The 19,925-nt window shown below is 39.4% G+C and overlaps 1 long non-coding RNA gene across 2 annotated transcripts in view; it reads right to left on the bottom strand.

Moving 5' to 3' along the window:
* Positions 1-19,925, bottom strand: part of LOC147828769 (uncharacterized) — a 66,562-nt gene that overhangs the window by 42,744 nt on the left and 3,893 nt on the right. For both annotated transcript variants that reach the window (XR_015450286.1, XR_015450285.1), the window contains exon 2: positions 12,689-17,171. This is a non-coding gene — a long non-coding RNA (uncharacterized LOC147828769). The remainder of the gene's footprint in view (positions 1-12,688; positions 17,172-19,925) is intronic.

Below are 19,925 nucleotides of genomic sequence, written 5' to 3'. Positions count from 1 at the left end.
GAAAATTGCCTTGTGTTTTGGGTTGGAGGTTCAGAAGAATTTCCTGACACAGGCAAGTTGAGAACTGAATTTTATATTTTGGAAGGAAAGGGGGGATTCCCATATGAGAGCTGTGAAATATAACTGACTGAAGTTCAAGTGGCTTTAAGGATCTGTTGAGATGAATGGTAATGCATATTTTGAGGGATGATATGTTACTTTAAAACAACCCCACTTAGTACCTGGGCAAGGGTACTAAGCCTGCAATTCATAGCCATGAGATTTCTGGCGGACAATAACATTATTGAGTCTCAATCTCCTCATCTGAAAATGGTCACAATTATAATACTGGCCTTATTTACTATAATGGATGCTACAATATATGGGCCAGATTCTCCCTTCAAGGCCAAGATAATTATTTCTCCAAGTGTAGGAAATGTTTCCAGTTGAAAGCTCACAGCCAGGAGCTTTCCTTCCAGAAATTACTCTTAGCCTAAAGGAATCACTTACCCAACATTTTATAACCCCTTCCTAAGAGTAGCTACATCCAAAGACTAGTATGTGTGGTATGTAAAGATCCAGTCTCCACACCTCAATGTGAGACATTTCTGAAGAAACATCCCAGCTCCAGAGAGCCCCATAGGATCCGCTGGGTCTCTATGGTAACTACATTGCAATTCAATCTCTCCCTTTGCCCAATTCAGCTTTTCTCACTTCTTCACAGATGGTGTCTCTTTTGGTCCATTTTCTGCTGCAATGACAAAATATCACAGACTAAGCAGTTGAGAAAATAAGTTTGTTGGCTCATGGTTCAGGAAGCTGAGAAGTCTAAGAACATGGCACCAGCGACTGTCAACAGTCTTTGTGTGGTGTCATAACATGATAGAAAGGAAGATGAACATGTGCAAGACAGGGAAATAGGGAGCCACATCCCCACTCTGTGATCACGGTCTTTATCCATTCATGAGGACAGCATCTCCACAGCTGATCATCTCACTTCTTAACACTGCTGCACTGGCAATTAAACTTCACCATGAGTTTAGGAGGAAACATTCAAATTATAGCAGTGTCGTCTAGAGCCCTCCTCCACAAACCATCTCAGAGTCACCTGCAAATCACCCACATCCAAGCTACAAATAGAAGTTTTCTCTCTTCATCCCCATCTCACAATTATCAAGACAAATGTAGTATTAAGTTTTTAGTTTTTGTTTTTACCCTGAAGCATTTTATTTTGAAATATTCAAATTATGAAAAAACTTGGAAATTTTTAACTCCTTTTTGGGAGGGAGTAAAGTAATTGTAATCTGGGTTAAACAATTGGCATATTTAGTATCACGACCATTTCAACAGGATCTAAGTTCAGAGTTATCATGAGCTGTGTTCACATTTAGAAAAATACCATTAAGAGTTCGATCCCCAGTACCAAAAAAAATAAAAATAAAAAATAACATTAAAAAAGTTTGCATTAATATTATGCAAGATACTTTAGTCTATAAAACTTATTACTGTATACTATCCACTTCATGATGTCTTTCCCAATACCATTGACCAGAGTGCCAAGTCCAGCGAATGAGGGAAGAATATTTTCTTCATTAAGTAGTCCTAGTACAACTGGATAATCACATGGAAAGGAATAAACCCTTACCTCATACAATCTACACACTTTAACTCATGATGGATTAGTGTCCTAAATATAAGAGCTAAAACCACACAGTTAAATCATCTTGACCTTATATTTGACAATTGACTTTTAGATACGACAACAAAACTCAAGCAACAAAAGAAAGAATAAACCAGACTTCCTCAAAATTAAAAACTTTGGTGCATCAAGGGATATTATCAAGAGAATGAAGATAAAACCTATAAAATAGGAGAAAATATTTGCAAGTTATATATCTGAAAAGGGTCAAGTATCTATAATGTACAAATAACTTTAATAACTCAACAACGAAAAGACAATCCAATAAAATGGGTAAAGGACTTGAATAATTTTTCCAAAGAAGATGTGCAAAAATGGTCAGTGCATGAAAATATGTGCCATATATTTGCCATTAATGCAAATAAATGCAAATAAAACTGTGAAAAGATTCAATACCTCACCTGCTAAAATGGCTATAGTTAAAGACAAAAAAAGTGTTGGTAGGGATATGAAGGGATTAGTATATTAGTATGAGAGTGCCCGAGTTCGGCTGCTGTGGAGCACACCTGTATGTTAAGTATATAACTAGCATGTGACTCCGAAATTCTACACCTAAGTATATACCCCAAATGTACTGAAAACAGGAACTCAAATGTGTGCATGTACTCACATAATCCTAGCAGCACTATTCACAGTAGACTTGATGTACATCAGTGGATGAATGGATTAACAAGGTGTGGTGTATGCATACAACACTATTCAACAACAAAGAGAAAAGAAGCATCAATATATAATACAGTAAAACAGGCTATAATGAAAAAAGCTAAACACAAAAGGTCACATAGTGTAAGATGAGGGTAAAATCCAGAAAAGAAAAGAAAATCCAGAAAAGACAATGAAATAACCAGAAAAAAGAAATTCATATAGGCAGAACATAGATTTATGATCACTAGGAGGTGAAGGGAATGGGAAATGGAGAATAATTGCTTAATATGCCTTACTTTGGAGTGATAGCAGAACGCATGCTCTATATAGAGGTACACACCATTATGAATATAATAAATTCCACCAAACTGTTTGCTTTAAAATGGTTCATTTTACTGTGCATGTGCATGTAAATATTTAAGTTTTGTGCAATAAAATTTAAAACTCTTTTAAATATCTTCTAAGGGAGGTTTTCAAGTTTCCTATGTGTTAACCCTTGAGAGTTTATGGGATTGAGTAGACACTGCTTCTCCACAGTCAAGAGAATAAATTACTTATCTTTCAATTCTTTTGGGGTTTGCATTTGGCAGACATTAATATTCTTCACCAGTAATTTTGATAATTTGAGGGTATATGAAGGATGACACCTCCCTGCTCTCTCTTTGAAAGGACTGCATGATTTATTCTGGCCAATGAGATATAAGCAGATTTTGCTCTCTTCCTCTGCCAAGGTATTAGGGAGAACAAAGTATGAGGTGGCATGGAGATGTCCCAACTCTGAAGCCATCTACAATGCTGAGCTCCCAAAGGAAGACACTTGCCCTGTCCAATAGAGTGAACTTTAGAACTACAAAAAACAGATATTTCCTGGGCCAAACCACTGAAATGTTGGCAGTGCCTGTTACTCCACATTACCTAGTCTATCCTTACTAACACAAAGTGGCCCCTAGAAAGAGATTTTTATTTTCTAAAATTGCTTAGAACTGAGCTGCTATTTAATACTCTGGCGAAAATGACGTAAGACAGGCTGGTACATGGTGAACACTCAATAAATGTTGGTTTGGACATTTGATTTGTAATGTTGGGCCCCCAAACAAACCAGAAACATAATAAAGTAGAAGTTCAGCAGTGTCATCCCTGGAACAGTTTGTCAATGTTCACACAGAGAAACCATCTGCAAAATTATGGATCCTATCCCCTCTCCTTCTCTACTTGCTCACCAGTGGGAATGGAGAATCACGTTCACAGACTACTTCTCAGAGTATCTCTCAGAAATTGTCTAGTCACACAAAGCCAGAAAGAAATATCTAGGCCAGATGAGAGTGATTTCTTTTTAAATATATCTCTTTTCTCTTTGAGACTACTTCACAGTCATATGGGTGAGATTATGAGAAACTCACCTTTATATGACATAAGCATTTCTTTGGCCTAAGATAGAATGTGATTTCCCTTTATCACTGTTTGGAACATTAGAATCATGAAGTCCCTCATGCCTAAAGAAATTGTTGAGTCTTGGTGGTTTATCTGGATAATCAAGGATAGGAAGTTATTGAATTATCTAAGAATTTAGACTGACTGTAGAGACAGATGACCAGGTTATCTAATATTAAATGGGAAAAATTATACTATACACCCTTAAACCAGAAGCTGTGGTAGTGAGGACTGGCAGATAAGCAATTCCTGAGTTTGAGCCTGATTCTGCATCTTACCAGTTGTATGACCCTCCAATAGTACAACGCTCTGAGCTTGAAATCTTTCCTCTGTTAAGTGCACAATATTTGGGAAGAAATTGAGCAAAACCAAGTGTGTAAATAGCCTAACATAGTAAGCACTCATAGAACTCATAATCATTTTTTCTTTTTTGATACCGGGGATCAAACTCGGATCCTTGCGCTTGTGAGGCAGGCAGCGGAACCACTGAGCTAAATCCCCGGCCCTCATAATCATTCTCTCCCTTGAAAGGCCATCCTTTCAACCATAAATAAATATAGCTACAGAGGCAAAATGTTAGTTGGCTTTCTGTCACCTATAATTAAACCTGTCTAATTATCACATTTATTAAATATAAGATCTTATTAGTTCACATGACTGAAAATTCCAATAACAGAACTAAGTTCAGATAGAGGCAGAAAGAACCCAAGGAGAGTCAGAAAGATCTTTCTACCTTCCCATCAGCTCCTTCTATATTCTTTTGTACTGGCCTCCCTCTCTGTCCTTGAAAACTCCAAATATAGTAATTCAAAAATACACACAGGAAAAACTTCTTCCTAAGAGTTAATCCAAAAGATCTCAGAATTCATGTTTATTGGATGAACCTGATCACATGCTCACTTTTGAACTAATCACTGTGGCCTGAAAGGCCACAGTATATACTAATTAGGCTACACAGAACAGAATTTTTATATACTAATTATATATTAATTAGTATATAAATGAATACACTAATGTATGTACTATTTATATACATATATACTATATATATACTAATTAGGCTACACAGAACAGAATTTTTCAACTCCAGCTCAATCATAGAGCTTGAGAATTTAAAAAGGGTCTTCCAATTTTAAAAAATGTACTTTCATTTGAAGAGGGGAGAGTGGAAATTGAGAAGGGAAGCAGAGCAGATTTTTACTCATAAGGCATAACTAGACTAAAGAAAAAAGCAAGAGGAGATATGTGACCAAATATTCAGAAAAATCAGATATCCATATCCTGTCACTCACAGTGGGACTTAAACCCGGAATTGTGTGTCCACCACAGGTAGTGGTTTTCCTACTGCTACATTCAGTCTCCTAGTGGCAACCGTTTATGAGCAGCTAACAAGAGTTAGGTGGGGCCAGGCATGATGGCACAGACTTCCAAGTGATCTCCTGAGGCTGAGGTAGGAGGATCACCTGAGTCCATAAGTTTGAAACCAATTTGAGGGAACACAGGGAGACCCAATCCCAAAATAACAAGGTAGGTGGGGAATTGGCAAGCACAAAACAACAACAACAACACCAAAAAAAAACCAGAGAGCAAAATTGTGATCTAAAAGTTAGTAATAAGAGTTTGAAACTGGATAGCTATTTGTCCTATAACCAAAATAGAAGCAAATTCACTGGGATATATTTGTCAACAAGTAACTGTCAACTCAGATTCAACTGGTTTAAAACACAAGGAAATGTATTAATCTCTTTAGGTAGAAAGGGACGGGGGGAGAGGGAGAAAACGAGCAGGTTCCAGGAAAGGAATAAAGACTTAGAATTTTCCATACCAAATATCTGCTATGGCCTAAGACTGGATGTCATAAGATGGCTACAAGTGGCTTCATGCTACCTTGCTCTAGTCTAGCATGAGAGAAATACCACCTCTTGGCAAAAACATGAAACAAGGTGTTTTTTTTTTCCTTTACTTCGGCATGTGTTAAATCAGGTCATGCAGTTTTAAGGACAAACTGGACTTTAAAAAATTATTTTTTACTGGGCATTCCGTATTTTATCTGGCAACTCTAGTTCTGATTGAATTAAGCTTATTCCAAACACCCTCTAGAGAGAAGTGTGGAGGACATAGGAACAAAATCAGAGTACATATCTGTCTCACCTTTAGAAAGGAAGGTGAACTGAATGGTAAGAATACATACTGTGGAACCACTGCAGACCGCCGGGTGGCATGGACGCCAGCAGGCCTGCCAGAGATCATGTAACGTGGACGCTGTGTGCAGCATTTGAATCTGCACAGGAGAGGCACCAGGGGGAACATAAAGGCTATGGTTATGAACCCCAGAAGAAAGAGCAGAAGTGAACAACAGAGAAAGCCTTTCTGACGCTCCTCAATGAAAGTTGAAGCCCACTGAGAAAGTGAAGAAAAACTCTTCAATAAAAGCATACTGGATCATTGTGGTTGGTAAGTTGGTGGGATCAGCACCTCCCATAGAAACCCAAACTCGCATAGGGAGGAGGACAGCTAGAACCTGCAGTAGAACCTTGCAGAGTTTAATCCTGCAGGAGGTCAGGGACCTCAGCTTGGAACTTGCAGCCAGAAATCAGTCTGAATCTCAGTAGACTACAGCTGGCTTGCTGAGACTAATTGACTTAGACCCGCACACTGCTGCCCACATCGCCTACCAGGAGAGCAGACACATATCCTAAGGGAGAACTTTTTTTGTTTGTTTGTTTTGTTTTATACACAGAGGAGGTGAGCCTCTCCCAGCGGCCAGGAGGAGGCTTCTGGGCTACTGTACCACCTCCCCATCACAGAGGAGGTGAGCCATGACAGCACCCAGGAGGAGACTTCTGGACTGCAGTACCACTCCACCACCACCACCCCGCCCCCCGCCAACAGCACAGAGGAGGTGAGCCTTGCAGGCACTAGCAGCAGCACTCCTGCCCCGCCCCATTGAAATGAGAAGACACATAAACAAGTCTCAGAACCAGACTTCCAGATCACCTAAAGTAACCTCAAAGGGAAATGAGATGGAACACTCTGGTACTCAATCCCCTGGACTCCCTGAACTGACAATGAAAGATGATCTGGAAAAAATGAAATCAGAAATAATTTCTCAGATAACAGCATAGATCATTCCCATAGTGAAAGACACAATTAATAAATCTAGAGAGAACACAGATTAAAAAAATAGAGGAGCTGAGGAACATGATGGAATCCCAACATAGGAAACAAATGGAATCCATAAAACAGATGCAAACAGATTTCCAGGAGATTAAAAACTCCATTGAAAGTTTATGCAGCAGAATGAGCCAATGTGAGGACAGAATTTCAGATATAGAAGATAAGATTGCAATTAATGACCAGGAAAAGAAAAATTGCTTTAAAATTGTAAGGGATCATGAGAAATCAATCTAGCAGCTGCTAGACAATGCAAAGAATAACATAACACTGATTGGAGTCAATGAAGAAACAGGAGAGAGTGCAGATGACATTAAAAAAAAGCTGTTCAAAGAAGTGATGGCAGAAAAGTTCCCAAGCAGGGGAAAAGAACTTGACATACAGACAAGTAAAGCATATAGGATTCCAACTAGCCATGATCAAAAAAAAAATCTACACATAGGCATATAATAGTTAAGATTCCAGAAACCCAACAGAAGAACAAAATTCTAAAAGCAGTTAGAGAATAGGAACAAATCACATACAAAGGAAAGCCCATCAGAATCACAGCTGACTTCTCAATGCAAACCCTCAAGATAAGAAGAGCTTGGAGTGATGTATTTCAACCCCTAAAGGAAAACAGCCTCCAACCCAGATCGATGTACCCTGCAAAACTATCTTTCAAAATTGATGGAGAAATAAGATCCTTTCATGACAAAGAGCACCTTAGGAACTTCATGCATACCAAACCAGCACTGCAAAAAATTTTAGACAATATCCTAGGAAAAGACAACAAGGATCACAACCCCAGGAAGCCCAGCAGAATGGATCCATCAGGGACAACAAGAAATTAAACGCAAAGGGGGAGAATCCAACAGTAAGAAAAAGTCATGACAATGATAAGTCAATATGTATCAGTTATATCCAACAATGTTAATGGTCTCAGTTCACCAATCAAAAGAAATAAACTGGCAGAAGGGTCAAGAAGCAAGATCCACCAATAGGCTGCATACAAGAAACCCACAGTTCAAAAAGAAACTCATAGAGTGAAAGTTAAAGGGTGGAAAACAATACTCCATGTGACAGGCACCTGAAAAAAAGCAGGAGTAGCTATCCTCTTTGCACATCAAATGGATTTCAAACCCAAATCTGAAACCTTCTGGTCCCAAGAATTTCAGATAAGGGATAGTCAACTTGTATGTACAAATCTATTGTGAATATGTGTTATCATTCCTCTTAAGTAAAAACTTCAGAACAGAACTGTTGGTTCTTAACAGTAATACAAGATACTTCTATATTGTTTTCCAAAATGGTTTTATCATTTTACATTCACATTAACAGTATTAGAAAGTTGTAACTGGTTCACACCTAAGCTGACATTTATCCTTTTAAAACTTTTAAGTTCATCTCCCTAATAAGTGTATAATTCAGTCTTGTTATTGTACTGATTAGTATTTTTCTGATTCTAGTGTTATATATCTTTCCTTCTGCTGTAATGGCTATTTATCATCTTTTTGTGTCTACTTTTTAATTGGGTTGTCTATTAATGAGCTGTAAGAGTTCTTTATATATTCTGGTCATAGGTTATATGCATTATAAATATGGTCTGTTTAAGGACTACTTTTCATTTTCTTAATGATGTCATTTAAAATTCTAAATTTTGGTGGAAACTCATTTATCAATTTTTTTCTTTTATACATCATGTTTTTTATATCCTAGGAAATTCTTGCCTACCCTAAATTCATGAACATTTTCCCTTATAATTTCTTCTTGAAGTTTTATAGTTTTAGTCTTTTGTATTTAGGTTCATAGATGCTTTCAAGTTATTTTTATGTATGGAAATAAAGGGTTGAGGTTAATTTTTTGTGTATGGATACCAGGTGTTCTAGTGCCATTTGCTGAAAACACTATCTTTCCATCTGCTCTTGAATTGAGTTTATGTTCTATAAAATGTTAATGTTAAATAATCTTACAAAACTCAGTGGACCATATATGTGTGGTTCTATTTCTAGATTCTCTGTTTTATTCCATTGATCTATATGTCTTTCCTTATGCCAACACTGCCTTGATTACCATAGCTTTAGAGGAAGTCTTAAAATTAGGTAATAAATGTCTTCCAATACAGCTTTTTTTCTTTTTACTTTTCTAGGTCCTTTGTACTCCTACATAACTTTTAAATTTCAATATCCAATTCTTCATTTATAGCAAGTTTACATAGACCTGAATTTTTATATATACCTTGTGTTTTCTAATCCTGCTAAATTCAAATACAAGTTCTAGGGGCTCCTAGAGATTTCTTAGTATTTTCTCTGAGAATGATCATTTCATCTACATATAAAGATTTTGCTTCTACCTTGCCAATCGTATGCTAATTGTGTCTTTTTATGGCCAGGCTATTTTGGTTTGGGCCTATGTTTCAAAGTTTAATGGACAGATGAAGAGTAGGCATATCTGCCCTTGTTCCCTAACTTAGAAAGCATTGTATCTTTTCCATTCATATAAGGTGTTTTTGCTGGAAGTATGGAGTACATGGCTTATCTGTTGAGAAGGTTCTGTTCTACTTCTAGTCTCCTGATAGCTTTTACCACGAACAGCTGTAGAATTTAGTCCAATACTTTTTCTGCAACTACTGCCAAGATCATATGGCTTTTTCCTTTCCTCTGTTAAAATGATGACTTTTGGGGGTGGATCTTCCTTCCAAAGCTGAACCAACACTGCCATCCCTATAACAAAACCACTTTCTACAACCTGCCAGATCTGACTTCTAAGAGTTTGTTTTGTTAAACAAATTTCTATCTATGCTCATACTTTTTTCTTCTATTATCTTTATCTAGTTTTAGGATTAGCACAATGCTGAGTTCCTAAAATGAGGTGAGAAGTGTTCCTTCTTTTTCCTGCTTTAATTGTTTGATATAATTTATCAGTTAAAATGTTTATGAGCCTGCTGTTGTCATATAGGTAGGTTTTCAAGCTAGGAATATACTTTCTTTAATAGGTGCTATTCAAATTTTGTATTACCTCCAGAGTCAGCTTCATTAATTTGTCTTCCAAGGTACTTCTTAGAAGCTGTCAAATTTATTTCAAAAAAGATTTTTGTAATATGCTTTCTATATTCTTTTAAATTCTGTAAAATCTGTGGTAATGTCTTCTAAATCTTGATATTGTAATTTAAAAATGTATAATTGATATTGTGTAATAGGAAGAAAAGGTCTAAAGGAATGGGGGTAGGGGAAAGGAAAGAAGGGAAAAGAAAAAATATGAGAAAAGAAAAAACTGGAAACAAGGTCTTTGCAAATAGGGAAGGGTGGAGGGGGTGAAGGGAGCTCAGGGAAAGGGGAAAAAAAATAAGAACCAAGGTACATCATGTAAAGGTACAAGACCCCAGTGATGAATATAACTGTATTTTATACCTACATTGTACCAATAAACTTAAAAAAAAAAAAAAAAAAAAAGGAGGACCAGGGATTTAGCTCAGTGGTTCCACGCCTGTCTCACAAGCGCAAGGTCCCAGTTTTGATTCCTGGTACCAAAAACAAAAAGAATAGAATAGGATGGATTACTTATTAGTGTAAGACAAATTACAGGAGGCTGAGACCTCCAATGGAATTGTCTAGAACAACATTTATTAATAAATTATATTTATATATATATAATTGGGTTACCTCAATTTTATAAAAGCTATTTCACTATATTCAAATTCACAGAGAATATAAACAAAACTACACAACAAAGTTCGAGCTGTGACAGAAAGAAAAATTAGAAGAGATTACTTTATATCTTACTGCAAAGATCATCAAATTATTGACCCAATACGGCCCTTCATCTGTTTTTATATGGGTCATGTTTGCATTTTAAACCATCTTGAACTCATATTGATCCTCCTGCTTCCACCTCTCCCCAGCGACATCACCCCTGGATTTTAAACTGTTGCTTTAAGTAGTCTCCTGACTTGTTAAGGTTGCAGTATTTACTATCATCTACAGAAAATGATTGCTAAGGCTTGTCAGTAATGGCTCCATAATAATGTGTGGAACCCAGTGTAAAGTGAAAATGAGGGCTCCTTGTTCAAATAATATTAAGAATTTCAAGAGGTCAATAAAGCTGTCAACCAAGAACAGGATCCACATGGTGAGCCCTGCCCTGCCTGTTCTAGGATATAAGTACTCCACACCCAGAAATAATGTGTGTGCACACACGCGTGCGTGTGTGCATATGTGTGTGAGTACCCACCAGCTGCAACTGCAGACTAACACCAACAGGGTGTGCACACTGCACAGCCCTATTTAACAGCCTCAGCACAGATTACAATGGTATTTCTATTCTTGGTATAATTTTCTACAATGGCAAACATCTCTTTGGGAATTTTCAGGTAATGCAAAGTATCATCTTTCTTCAGTTGACATGGAAGTTATATTTTTAGAATACATAAAGAGCCACACTTAGGTGTAAGATAGAATTAACCTTTAGGCTCAGATAGTAATTAGCAGGTTTAAATATGAATGTTCAGTAAAGCACCACTGACTGCACTTACTCAGTGGCCCTCATACTGTAACCTTAACAATGCTCATAGCAATTTCAAACCACCATTAGGTATCAGTTCTGCCTGAGTTGAGAAGCACTGGTCTCCAAAATCTAGTAGTGAATTAGGTTATGAGCCTGAGATGTCATAAAAAATGGAATTGTGGACCACTGGGCATTAGTTGAAATGGGGATTGGCTGAAACAGAAAAAATAAAGATGATCTTGCACTGGCACACACCCCTTTGATAAATATATCAAACTAAAATTGCCCTTTGTCTTTATACCATCACTTGGAGATCATACACATGCCTATAAGAGCAGTGCCTTAGGTCAGTGTAGAACTAACTTTTTTTTTTTTACCAGTTTTTATTTTACATTTCATAGATGACAGATAGACATTATTCAGTTCATTTAGATGTTTTCATCAAAAATTTATATTCATTTCAGAGTTAATTATAAGCATTTGTTATATGTAAGCTTTATATTTGGGGGTATAGAAAAGAACACTCTCACACCTAGGAAGAGTAGCCAAATTGCCCCAAAGAGCTAGACAGTAGAAGCAAGACTAGAATTCAGCTTTTAAGATTCTTAGTTCTGTATTCATTTGATTCTCCTCCCTCTTAGGAAAGAAACTAATTCTCCCAGCACTTGTTTGGGTAGTCAAGCATTTTAACTTGCAACTTAGAACAGAGAACATTACCAATAATAGTGGTACCCAATTCTCTTCTAAGTCTTAAAAGAGGCCCTCGCTGGTCATCCCTCTTTCACCAAAAGAGAAGGTAGTTCAGTACACAAATAGTTGCCAAAAGCAAACTGCCAGTGATTCCATGTGAAGAGAGAATTCATATCTATCCTCAGATAAAGTCCATGGAAAAAATGGAGAAATGAGAGTTTGGAATATTTATACAAATTATTATTGTTGAACCGGATCCAGAACTTACTGTAGAACATGTAGGTTTGGAACTTGTCAAGACTCAAAATTAATAGTGAAATTATAATGGGAAGTCATTATGCTATGCATGTGTTGTATGTATTATACATAAAATGCACCAGGAAGGAGTTCATATAAGGTAACCGCCTCAACCCATCCTAAGTAATCCTTGTCAATATCCTAAGAGAGGTCATGGTCTGGAGTAATGTGCTGACATCTGGCCATTTCTGGAAGAATGGCCTGTGTACTCTAAACAGATGGTCTTTAATTAGTGATGGGCTGTTCCAGCAGAGGGCAGCTTGGGCAGGAATGGTTATGTGGACTACTCACCTCATGGCTAGCTCCTAGGACTTTGGTTTATAGTTAGAAGTGCCATGGTGATTACTGCCAATATGTCTGACGTCACCAGAAGACAACCTCTTGGGCTACCATCATTCTTCGAAGAACCCTGTAGTTCTTAGCAAAGATGCTTTGATGTAAATGAGCTGGACAACTCTGAGAGCTGGAGGAAGGAGAAAAGAGCACACGCAATAACCTTGTCTTGAGCACAGCTTCCTAATGAGACAGTGGGTTTTGGAACTGCAATTGCTGTTTGTTCTTTTTAACTCAACACATCTTGAACCCTCTCAGCGGTACAAAGAGATATGAAACTTTAGACTTGTTTTCTACTACATGAGTTAAATGGCAGAGGAAAATGCTCATAGGTCACTATAAAGAGCCAAGGTGCTGAAGGATGGCAAGTTCTATTGCCCAGATGTAAAACAAACAGGCTTCTGTTTCAGATATAAAGAAAAAATTACTTACTGTGTCCAAAACGGAATGCAACAGCCGCAAAGCCATGTCTGTCCTTCCAATATCCCAAAAGTGCTGTGAACACTTACGTCCCAAGCAGAGTGAGACAAGCACCCTTTCTAAACTAAAAAATAATAAAATAAAATGTAAAATATTCTGGTGGTATCTGACCTTGACGGAGGACCTTTAGAGAATAGCCACATTATGTGCACTCAAAGCTAGTTTAGTTGCAGATAAAGACCAAAGTTGAACTCTGCTATACCCAGTGAAAATATGAAATGATTTGTGGGTGTGTGAATATTTATCCAATTTCCTGTTGGGTTTTTCCAGCGATGGCCTTGGAACTTGCTTTACAGTTTTCAATAGTTAGTAGGAATCAGACTCAGCCAACTTAGCCATCCTCAAACTGAGCAGAAATAGAGTAGTATGATATCTCTCTTTTATGTCTTCAGAATTTTAGTCATATGATTTTGTCCACTTATCTGATCCCTCAAATCTCACTTAACAGCTTTCCCAAGGCCAGGATCACTCTGCTGCCATTTCTAGGACTTGAGAAAGGCATCATCTACTCCTTTATAAGCAGTATAGAGGATGTTATATTACCTAAATGGGAAAAATCTCTTCCTGCCATCATGAAGCTTATTGTACTTAGAAATTATATATCAGAGGCCTCTTCCTGTTTCAGACAAGGTGGTCTTGGGGAAATCTGAGGGTGCAAGCTAATTACTACGAGCTTTATAAAAGTCGCGAGACACTTGAGAAGTATACGGATAAGACGGATCCGTGCAGTAGACCGATCATAAAGTTTTCTCTAAACAACCCAGTATAATCTTAGGTGGACTGAGAAATTTCAGGATAGGAAAGAGTGCAGTGATTTAGGTGTGAATTTCATGGATTTAAGTTGGAAATTATCTCAGGGCAAAAGTTAAAAAGGTAGCAGGGATTTGACTCAGTGGTTCCACCGCCTGCCTCACAAGCTCAGGGACCCGAGTTCAATCTCTGATACCAAAAAACAAAGTTAAAAAGGTAAAGTCAAGGCTCAGAATATTCTCAATTGCCTGAGTGCGTTTATTATTCTTCATTGTTGGGATAAACTGGAAAGATACTTACAGATCCTGGTGGGAGTTTTGGCTTGGCTATTATTTCCTGCTCAGGCCAAACTCACAGTGTTCATCCGTAAAATGAAAATTACAAATTCTTGAGCTCCTGAACACTTATTTATAGAATAAAAATTATATATATATATATGTACATACATATATGTGTGTGTGTGTTACTCATTCGTTTAACTGATATTTAGTGTGCACTTAGTGTACTCTGAGCACTGCTTAAATGTTAGAAATGCCATGATCAACAACAGCAACAGGAAAAACACCCTTCTTCTATGGATCTGAAGTTCTAGTAAGAGAGCTACAAAATAGATCCATTAATAAGTAATTTCATCACGTGCACATGGTGCTAAAAGGCTCAAGCACATGAGAGATAGAGAGTGATTGGGCGAGTGAAGTGCCATCTTAAATGGTTTGGGGTACAAGATCTCTCATCAATAAATTAAACTGGAGCATATTCCAGACCAGAATGATGGAGCTGTCATGTAGGCATCTAGGAGCAGAGCATCCAGGCAGGTGAATCAGCACGTGCAAAGGTCCAGACAGTTTATATGGATGAGGAAATCTCAGTGGAGCTGAGAGAGCCAGAATCGACAGAGATGGAGTGAAAGCGGGGACCAGGCACATTTTTCATTTGTGATATTCGAGTACAAGATTTATTTCTTTATGTTCGTAAGCAGGACAGCTCTGAAATTACAAAAACAGCTTCTACTTCTAGAGGGCTTACTAGGTGCATGACAGGCGGCCTGCAGTCATTTTGTTTGCTCTTCCCTTTGACTTTAAGAAGTAGGTACAGTTATTATCCCCTTTTACAAGTCAGGAAACTTAGGCTTAAAGGTTAAACAACTTGCCAGTGTTACCCGGCTAGTAATTGCTGGACATTCCAAGGCAAATAAGAATAAACCACAAGGGGGTTAAATGTCTCTCCCTGTTATTTGAACACACAAACACCCCCTCAGTGACAAACTCCCAAGGGAGGTAGGATTGGCTGCGCTCTTCTTAAGCGAGGCAGGGGGAAACTAAGAGAGGAAGAGCCAGTCTCTCTCTCCAGACATTTGTAAAATTTCTATGGCCTTTCCTCTTCTACAGCCCCTCTGAGCTTGGGGCTGGCCCCCATGGGGTTGTTTCCAGCCCTGCTAAGAACCAGGCTGAGAGCTGAGAAGGCCTCAGTCTTCTCTCTGCATGTGCAGCAGTGAAGGGGAGGCTGGTGGAGGTGCCACCTCTTTTTCAGGAACATGCAATTAAAATTTAAGGGGGGGGCAAAAAATACCCATCAACCTCCATTTTTTGAACACGTTTCTGCATGTATGCACGCACACTCATGCACATGCACCACACATGCATGAGGCCATAGACGTCCATCACTGGGGTCCTTGGGATTCTGATGAAAACATTTTCCACCTGGCATAGTTAGGCATTAAACACCCCTTGAGCCCCACCTGAGACTTGGACCGTCAGCAGAGATATTTTTAAACCCATGACACAGAGGAGTGTGACACACTCGGTTTTCTCAGTGGGTGGGTAGAGTGTTATTTCGTGTTGTTCTTGTCACTCAGCCCAACATTACAAGTATGCACTTTATTACTATACGGAGAGCGCTCTGCAGCCCGACTGGGCACAGTGTGTTCCCGATGAGGGGCAGGCAACCTGGCCGGGCACAGGACAGGCAAGCGGAAAGCTGCTGGGACAGAACCTGCCCTCTCAGGGCCTCTCTCATGCATCCAGCACAGAGCAGCAGGGCATAAAGAGTCCCAACTGCCAGGATCTAATACTCCATAGCCATCAGTGGCTGCCCTTGGAAAAATTCTAGATACACAGTTAACAAATAACTAGTGTTTGTCTACCACCCTCTTGTTCTTCTTCTTTTTCCTAATAGAAGTTTATTTGTTTGTTTGTTTGTTTTTTCTCATTATCACACGTAAAATTTATGGCAGGTTAGGACCAAGTAAGTATCTGTATCTCACCATTTAGCTGGAAAAGCAAAGATATTAGTCAAAGCTCTCATTGTCTCCTTGAGCTGAGAGAAAAGAGTAAGAAGTGGGGGGCAGGTGGTGCCTCTGCCCTGGGCACAGGCAATAAAAAGGTGAACTGAAGGCAAAGAATTTGAAAACAAATAAGGAAATAATTAACAGTCACTGTGCTTTTCATTGGCATCTTGCTTTGCTAATCCTAAACAGTGTTGGTGATAGAGATTCCTCCCACCTGAGAGAAAACCCTCCCACCATTGCTCCCTAGCACGCGAGAGCCACTGAGTGATGTGGTTGATTTGGAAGAACAGTAATTTATTTCTGCAGAAGACTGGGGACCTCTGGGTGAAGTTCTGATTTCCCATGATGTGGGTACAAAACTTATTTTTTTCTTCATTGATAGCAACTTTATTTTACCTATTCACCCTCATAGAAATATAATTAGTATCATCTGAAAAATAACGAGTAAGAAATGTCTGCCATGTAGTAAAATGGAACGCTTAAAATGTAGTTCTCAAGAGGGCATCCTTGATGCTAAACTGGTCTTAAATCACATATGTAGTTTGTTAACAACAAGTCCAGAATTACCTCAACAGAGTCTCATTACATCCTCCACTGTAGGTCAGCCATTACCATTTCTGACTTAGAACAAAGGTTGGCAAACATGGGCCAGACCCAGCCCAGTGTCTGCTAGAAGAGTTATGGGAGTATGTCCATTAATCTACATATTGTCTATGGCTCGTTTAAACCTTTAACCGCTAATCCTGCAGTTGTGACAGAGACCGTAGGACTCATAAAGCCTGAAATACTCACTATCTCCACCATCGCAGACCAACTTTCCAGGCACCTGCTCTGGAATAATGCAACCAGCTCCTGGCCTGATCGATCCATTGTTTCCTTTCTTGGTCTCTTACAAGCCATGTTCCATCAGGCAGTCAGCATTACCTATCAATTAAAAGGCATATCATGATTAAAACAGCACTGTTCCAAACTGTCCATTAGTTTTCATAACAATTAGAATCCAACAGAAACTTTGGGCTTTTCCAGGCCAAAAAGATCTTTCATAATCAGGCTGCTGTCTTCATAATCCCTCGTTATGCATTGAATTGTGCCCCCTTCAAATTTATATATGGAAGCTCTGACGTCCTAGGCGACTGTACATGGATACAGGATCGGTGGAAGATAATGAAGGTTTAAAAAGCCAGAAGGACAGGCTCTAATGGGACTAGTGGCCTTATAAGAAGAGGGAGAAAGACCTCGTCTTTCATGTGAGGAAGTAGCAAGAAGTTGGCCATCTGCAAACTGGCCACAGAACTGGCTAGAATCTTGATTTTGTACTTCTCAGTGTCCAGAACTGTGAGAAATCAAATTTGTGTTGGATCAGCTATCCAGTCTTTGTCTTTTGTTATGGTAGCCTCCATCTGCCTCTGGGATGCTAACCTGACTGGTTGGTCCTGGGAAATGATGTACTCCTGATGCCTCCTGACCTTCCTGCTTGGAAGACACCCCCCCCCCATTCTTCCAGAACTATGCCTTCCCATAAGAAGAACTTGGATTTAATGTCACTTTTTCAGAGTCCATCTTGGGCCATGATTAACAATAACACCTCTATAGCTCACTACTTTTTAGTATGTTCTAGGTTTACATTTGCTTTTTTTCATTCACTGATCAGCTTTTTCCATTAACATGCCCTGAAGACTGAGCCGATAATGGATTTGTCTATGCAAAGGGCCTGAAAGAGAGGGATCAAGTGTGGTCCTAAGCTTGGGACCTGGACAAGTAGAGAAAAGTGACACCATCTAGTGAGATGAGGAAAGCTTTGGGAGGAGCATGCTTTGGGAAGAGGAGAGGAGAGGGAAAGGAAAGTCAATATTTCCATTTTGAACATGTTGCATTTTACATATTTATGAGATGCAGGGTGGAGGTGTCTGGTGGGCAATCAGATGTGCAAGTCTGGAATTCAAGGGGGAGCTTGGGTCTGAAGATTACAATGTGTGAGTCAGCAGCATATAGATAGTGTTTAAAGCCATGCTCAGAGAGGAGCTCTGCTGGGGAATGCAGATACGGAAAAGTCCAGGAATTAAGCCCTGGGGCAGACAAATATTTACAGGATGTGAGGAAAGTAAGGCCAAAGAAATTGAGAAAAAAAAATCTATTGAGGTAGGAGGGAAACCAGAACATAAGTGTCCAAAGATCCAAGTGAAGAAAGGCTGTCGTTCCGGAAGTTGCCATGAATTCCAGATGAGAACTGAGAATGGGTCTTTAATTTCAGCCACAGGCTGAGGCGAAAGCAGGGTAATGGGGATAAAATCTTTGGGGGATAGGGCAAAGAAGAGCTCATAAGAGCGAGCAAAGGAGGGAAAACAGAGGTGGAGGTAACAATTTCAAGGAGTTTGTTACATGGCAGAAAGAGAATAAAGTAATAGCCAGAAAAGGGTACAACAAAAGGGGAGATTATCTAGAAGAGATTCCAGTGAGTTTGAAGATAGGTGAGACACTAGGGAAAAGATGAAACTGCTAGCAGGAGAGATCATTGCTGGAGAGACTTCCATAAGTACTTAACTCTGAATGGATCTGAATGAAATATGCTTTCCATGGGAGCAGGGCACCGTCTGCAGGGAAAGCAAGATACGTAGGGACTGAAGGACATGGCAGGTGACTCATTTGTAGGTGGATGAGGAAGTTCTACTTGCTTGTTTTCTCCATGAATAAATGGTGAGGTCACCAGCTGAGCGTGAGGGGGTGGTGTCAGGAGAGAGGGGCCATGACATGGTAGCCTTGGAAAGTGGGACTCGAATAGGCCAGAGAAGGTAGCAGGATTGCCAGGCAGTACCAAGGGCAAGACCTTGGGAAGCTGGTGGTCAAAACTCAGCTTGTGAATGGGCAACCTTGCTTTGTGTTTCCTTCAACCAGATTCCAATATTTTGGTGCAGATTCAGAGCAGGTGGAAGCTAAAGCAGGTGGGAGATTTTCACTCCAGGAAGCTGGAGGAAGGGGTGGAAGCTGAGTTTACACAGTGATTATAACAATAGGAAGATGAGAATGAAGAGGTCAGAGAGCTGTGGGAACATTTCCAAATTGAAGGGTCAGAAGAATTAAAGGTCTCAGTAGGGTCAAAGAATTGCTGAAGTCAGGGGAGTAGAGGGATTTACCTGGAAGATAGCAAGTGATGGTGTGAAAATAGAATCCTTAAATATGAGATTTGGAGGCAGAGTGATCACTAAGTAGGACTGGAAGGGAAAGGCTGCTGAAGTGGAAAGGACAAGATCCTGGGAAGGAATAGACCAAGAGCCCTGGAAACTTGAGCAGGGAAAGACTTCTGAAATAACTGACACAGCCAAGAATGATGGCAGGCACAGTGTGGGTGTTGCAAGAGAGCCAGGGGCAAAGCCTGTAGGTAAAGATGAGAAGGTGGCAGGAGTCCTCACCACTTTGGAAGGGGAAGTTCATGACACATGGTCCAGTGCTATAGGCATCATGGGAGCTGGGGTTGAAGAAAGTGGATTTCAGCTAGAGAATGGTCCACAGGATGGAGTGCAGAGCAAGCAAGACACATAACCACCTGCGAGGCCCCTGTGTCCATAGGAGGAGAGAAGAGCTGCTGCTAAACATGGCTAAAAGGGGAGCCGGGGCCTTTAGGGGTGTCATTTGCAGCTGCAGCTGGCATTTGAATGGATCATTCTTAGAAAGGGATGAGGA

This window comes from Heterocephalus glaber, unplaced genomic scaffold (genome assembly GCF_053883595.1).
Source record: "Heterocephalus glaber isolate CG9 unplaced genomic scaffold, H.glaber_assembly_v1.0 deba00000937, whole genome shotgun sequence".
Lineage (NCBI taxonomy): Eukaryota > Metazoa > Chordata > Mammalia > Rodentia > Bathyergidae > Heterocephalus > Heterocephalus glaber.
Note: the sequence above shows the minus strand (reverse complement) of the source record. Positions and strands in the feature narration are given on the sequence as shown.